Below are 6,489 nucleotides of genomic sequence, written 5' to 3'. Positions count from 1 at the left end.
GCTTAAGTCTCTAAATACTTACGATTGTTTATTTTCTGTTTCATTTTCTTTAGTCATAAATCTGTTTATGTAAATTAACTCCCATTTCCATCATGATTTCTGTGTCATTTGTACCTTTGAAACTATTTCTTGATACATTTCTCTAGATTTTAATAAGGAATTTTTCCCTTCCTCTATTAAACTTCCTCACTTGTACAAATAATATTCTCTCCAAAACTGGTCTTATGGGAAAGCTATTTCTTTGTCCACATTTAGCAGTTCATATTAAAATACAATCATATTATATTTGTACTAGATTTTGCATATAAATTTAATGTGAGTGGCAATATTCTCATATTCTTTGACAATATAAATTTATATGCATAGGAAAACTTTCTGCCCTTTTAATTATGAAATTATAAAAAAGACAATATATCTTGGAGACAGAATAAGTTTTGAGAGCAAGGACTTGGATATTTTTTTAATCCTCTCAACCTATTAGGCATTTAACATAATGAAATCTTATCTCGACAATATTTCGTAGATGCATAATAAGGAAGTCAAGATTCAACTTTAAATGCTCAGACTCCAAATATAGAAATCTTTCTATTTCCCATGATGACTAACCATCAGGAAGGTAACCAAAAACTGTTACTGCTTAGCATTTTGGTAAATTTATCCCTTCTCTACCCAAGAAAGAAGAGAGGTATTGAACTAGTTCTTACCAATAAATATTAATAGTATAAGTACAATGCCCTCTTTCAGGAGGTTCAGACTAAAAACCACTTTCTTTGCTTATTCCCCAAGAAAGCATAATTCTTTACTCTCAGTATCTTAGCTCTCTACCCTCAAATGCTTGCTATATAAGCATGCAATCTCAGATCTTTGGAAAACCAATTTATCTGTGTAAATGGTAAATTAAAGGCTAGGAAGTAAGAGAAGTCCCCCTTCTCTCACATCTGTGACTCCAGGAGCTCCCATTAAAGTGTTATTACCTTCTTCACTCTGCTTCTTTCTCTCTCATGGGTATTGGTCTCTACCCTCTTTAAGTGTGGTGGAAGGGTTAGTAGGTCTTGCAGTCCATCAGGAAATATATCTCTCTCCATATATGGAGCATGGACTTCTCAAGGCTGTTCTTCAGGGAACCACCCCAGATTGTCTTTGAATGGCCAAGTTATATTCCTTCCTTGGATCAAAGGTTTTGCAAGTCCTTAAAAAAATCAGCTGGGAAAAAGCCTTGTAACTATCTAGCATAAACACAATATCATCAATAATCACCAAGAGGGATTTTGTTGGAGTCCCAGATAACCCAGAAAAAAGTACTTATCACTGAAAACAAACTGTACTTTAACAATGCATGCAATAAACAGAACAGCACCTAATAGGATACATAAAAGTTGATAGCATTCCTAAGTTAAATGTAGTACATGTACTTCCATTGTTGTTCAGTTGTTCTACTGTGTCCCACTCTTTGTGACCCATGGACCATAGTACACCAGGACTTTTTTTCATCCACTGTCTCCTGAAGTCTGTCCAAGTTTATATGTGTTGCTTCTATAATGCTATCTATCCATTTCATCCTCTGCCATTCCCTTCTTCTTTTGCCTTCATTCTTTCCCAGTAAGTATCTTTTCCAATGAGTCCTATCCTCTTGCTATGTGGTCAGATTATTTCAGTTTTAGTATTTGTCCTTCCAATGAATAGTCTGTTTTAAGTATTGATTGATTTGATCTCCCTGTTGTCCAAGGGATGCCCAAAAGTCTTCTCCACCACCACATTTTTAGAAGCAACTGATTCTGTGGTGCTCAGCTTCCCTTAAAGTCTAGTTCTGATAGCCATATATTACTGCTGGAAAAACCATATATTTGACTTACTGACCTTTGTCAGCAAGGTAACGTCTCTGTTTTTTAGAATGCTCTCTAGATTTGTTGTCATAACTTCCTTCCAGAGAACAAGTATCTTTTAATTTTGTGACTGCAAGTCATTGTCTGCAATGACTTTTGAACCCCAAAATAAAAAAAAATCTGACACTGCTTCCATTTCTCCTTTTTATTTATCAGGAAGTAATGGACCAGATGCCATGATCTTAGGGTTTTTTTTAATGTTAAGCTTCAAGCCAGCTTTTACAGTTTACTCTTTCACCCTCAAGAGGCTTCTTAATTCTTCACTTTCTGCTTAGAATGGTATCATCTGCATATCTGAGATGTTGATATTTCTCCTACCAAACTTAATTCTGGTTTTCAATCCATCCATTTTGGCATTTTGCATGATGTAGTCTTCATATGAGTTGAATAAGGTGACAGCATCACTTACCGCCTGTTCAGCTGTTATTTCTTGATCTGTATGGCTCCTCAGGACACAAGTAAGATGGTCTGTTACTCCTTACCTTTTGTGACTTGTTGTGATCCACACAGTCAAAGACTTTAGTGTAGTCAATGAAGCAGAAGTAGATGTTTTTCTGCAACTCCCTTACTTTCTCTATAATCCAGTGAATGTTGGCAATTTGGTCTTTAGTTCCTCTGCCTTTTCAAAAACCAGCCTGCACTTCTGGTTATCCCAGTTCACATATTGCTGAAGTCTAGTTTGAAAAATCTTAAGCATAACATTTCTGGGGTGTGAAATGAGCACAATTGTTCAACAGTTTGAACATTCTTTGATCTAGAGCTATATATCCTGAAGATTGAAGTCAAGTGAGTCTTAGAAAACTTTCCTAACAATAAGGTTAATGGAAATTAGGAATTTCAGCTAACATTCTAAAAGATGATGCTGTTAATGTGGTGTACTCAATATACCATTAAATTTGGAAAACCTCAGTTTTTGTCCCATTCCTAAAGAAGGGAAATGCCAATGAATGTTCATACTATGATACTATGCACCTCCATAGTACACTGCAATTATTCATGGCAAAGTAAAACATAACAAACGAAACAAAGCTAACTGGCTGTAATGTTGTTTACAGATATATACATACAAAAATCATATAACATACAAAAAATGAGCAGGACATTGCTACAACATGAATACAATACTGAATATATTCAATGCCCAGCTTTGCTACCCACCTTTAACAAGTAGTATTCAATTTGGTAATGGTTAAAATATGTCAGATGACTATAAGATTTGTTGGTAAGGCTTTGAAATGTTCTATGATTGCTCATTTCAAAGGCAAGTACTATAATATATGAACATACTTTTAAACCTGAAAAAAAAATTATACACCATATCTAGGTGTCAAAACTAGAGATTAACCATGTAAAATGTTTTTCATCTAATTAGTTACCACTTGCTAAAGGGATAAGTCTAGTTCCCCTTCCCCTGACACTGGTTAATCTCTGATCCTATATACTTAGGAACTAAGAAATGGCATAGGCTAACCATTCAAGAGCTTTGGATTTCTTTTACAATTTGGCTAATATCAGGGGCAGATAAGTTAGCAGTACATTTGTCATAGCTATACTGTAGAAGTCTACATCATGGGAAGGAAAAGGTTGCCTCTGAATTGTCTTCTCTCCCTGTAATGATGCACATTCTTTCCTTTATTGGAAACATCAGTATCTATCTAGGTCAGACAATCTTTATACAACTAGTTGATAGTGTCTCTGCCTCAGCACTTGCCGAGATGAATGTACATTGCTTCCTTGGAATGTACATTGCTTCCTTGTATCTGTTCATTGTTATGTCCAGCTAACTTTGCTATGAGCAATAAATAATAGCAGTGAATAGCACTCTTGTTTTCCTCTATTATCTGGTGTGATTTTGTAAACAGGAAAGTTACCCAGTCTCTCAGTACCTTTTTATTTTTTAGCTTTCCTTTAGATAGCTAACCTGTGTGTCCCTTGAATGCCAAAGTTTCTTACTACATAGAATTGTCTCCTTGGTGAAGGTGTTGACAATGCAGCTTAGAGTCTATTTCTGTCACAGCTCTTCTAAGATGACTCTATGGCTAATTGAAAAGCTCAGCAAGATGCATACCAAATGCAAATAGTTTCATCACCTTCAACTGAGGTTCCAAATAACAATTAGTTATATATATATATATATATATCCAAACATAAGCAAAAATAGCATGAAGTCTTGAGCAGAATTCCTTTTATAGTCTTTTATAGTATTAGTTTTTCTGTCATGAATATGTAATTTTCCTATGAAATATTCAGGGTATAGTTCAACCTGGGGATAGTCAGGAATGGTTCTAGACTTTGATACCTGGTAAAGTTTACATTCATTCTCTATCTCAGTTAAAGTGATTATGAAGAATTTATTCACTGAACAATGCCTTATCAATATTTTGAAAGCATTTGCATGGGTGCTGATTGGGTGTGAACTTCATAAAAAAGATCAGTAATCACAAAGCTATGGCATATTTTTGCTATCTCTTTTCATAGATGTAAAGGCAATAGAGACAATTTCAAAGGTTTACTCTTACTTATATTCTTCAAATATACAGCACGAGTTGGTAATGTTTTACTTTGAATGCATGTGTCCCAAATTTCTCACTTCTTAGTGATATCTACAGCCTTCTGGGACCAGGAAAATCTTTCCCTCCAACTATAGGATCTTGACCAATATTTCCAAGTAATCGTGAATGGTATTCATTGGGTAGTATGCTTGATAGCTTCCTGGTTCCATGGGTGGAATCAATCACAGTCCAAAACAGCACTTCACTGCACAACTCAAATTTTGCCTTTGACTCAATAGCAGTTGACTTTTTTCTGACTAGGAGTTAAGATGTTTAGAATCATTGCCTTTATTTTTGGCTTATATCGCTTCCCTTAGTATTTCATCAGAAACTGCCACTCATGCATAGACAACTGAGGCTAAGAGAATGGATTTGGTAATCAAAGTTTACATACACATTAACATGCTGTCTGTAAGTTTTGATTTTCAGCTAGACTTCCCCTTGGTTGTAGTCCATCTTCTTGGTTGCCACAGATCTCAAACCTCTTTCTGGTATCACTATAGCTCCAGTGTTACATAGCACTCTGGACAAGACATCTGCATCTACATTAATCTTATCAAGTCTATAGTATATACTGAAATTACACTTGCCCAGCATTGCTACCCACCTTTAACAAGTAGTATTCAATTTGGTAATGGTTAAAATATGTCAGATGACTATAAGATTTGTTGTAAGGCTTTGAAATGTTCTATGATTGCTCATTTCAAAGGCAAGAACTCAATTCGCCTTCTGCTGTTTTAATGTACTTGGTTGTTGGTGACCATGGCGAGACTGGCAGACTGGCATCTTTAGGGAGAGGGACAAAATATCCATTTGATTAAAATTTTTTTTAAGTTTTTTTCAAGGCAAATGGGGTTAAATGGCTTACCCAAGGCCACACAGCTAGGTAATTATTGTCTGGGGCTGGATTTGAACTCAGGTACTCCTGACTCTAGGGCTGGTGCTCTATCCACTGTGCCACCTAGCTACCCCTCATTTGATTAAATTTTTAAAGGTTTTTTTCATATAGCTTTTGTAGGTTTTAAGATAACTTTTACCTTACTTGTCTTGAGTCTTTAGTGACATGTTTATGAGTGAGATCATTCTATGATTTAGGAATGGCAGGATAATTCTTAGCAAATTTGAAATAACCACTCAACTCTTTCCCTCACCCCTCTGATGATGCCATGCTGTTAACTAGAATTGCAACTCAATCACATTTCATATTCCATTCATATGGAAAGAATATTCTTGTCCTCATAATAAGTTTTAACCTCACCATATTCTTAATTAATCTGGAATCTGAAATTCTCCAAAGACATCGCCCACATCAGAATCTAGTGCAGAGATTGAAAAGTCAGTGTTTTTGTGATGTTCTTTGGTAACTCTTGTCTCATCCTCTTGGGTGTTTTAAAAATTATTTTTATATGCACTTATATTCCATCACTACTCAAACTTGAATAAATAAACAAAATACACATTATGCCCTCATCATAAAATACATATTTAAGCATGACCAATGCAGAAATTTGTTTTTCTGGTCTATGTATGTCTTTCTCTGGCTGGATTTAGAATAGAATTTTAAAGTCAAGGTTGTTTTTCTCTAGTATTGTCATTGTATAAAATGTTCTAGTTCTCACTTCCTTTGTTTCTGCTCATAAAGATTGTCCCAGTTTCCTCTGAAATAAATTTCATCATTTCTTATGGCATAAAATACTATTATATTCATATACCATCTAGTTAGCCATTCTCAAATAGGACAGTCTCAGTTTCCAATATGGATCTACTATATACAGAAGTGCATTAAATATTTTCCTACACAAAGGCTCCTTTTTCTTGCATTCTTTAGGTCCTAGATCCAGGTTTATCTGGGTCAAAACAACATTCCATTATATCAATAGATTTCAATCTATTCAGTGTTTCCCAAATTGTCTGAGGTGAACTAAAGCACACCCTTACATTTTTTACTTGATTTACTCATCTTTCCAGCTTTAGTTCTGTTTTGGGGCTTTGGGCAATGCTAGTTTTTGCCTCTTGTGGTTGGACCTACTTGATTTTTCCCTGAGTGCCTTCTG

Source organism: Macrotis lagotis, chromosome 7 (genome assembly GCF_037893015.1).
Source record: "Macrotis lagotis isolate mMagLag1 chromosome 7, bilby.v1.9.chrom.fasta, whole genome shotgun sequence".
NCBI lineage: Eukaryota > Metazoa > Chordata > Mammalia > Peramelemorphia > Peramelidae > Macrotis > Macrotis lagotis.
This window is presented reverse-complemented; position numbering follows the sequence as displayed.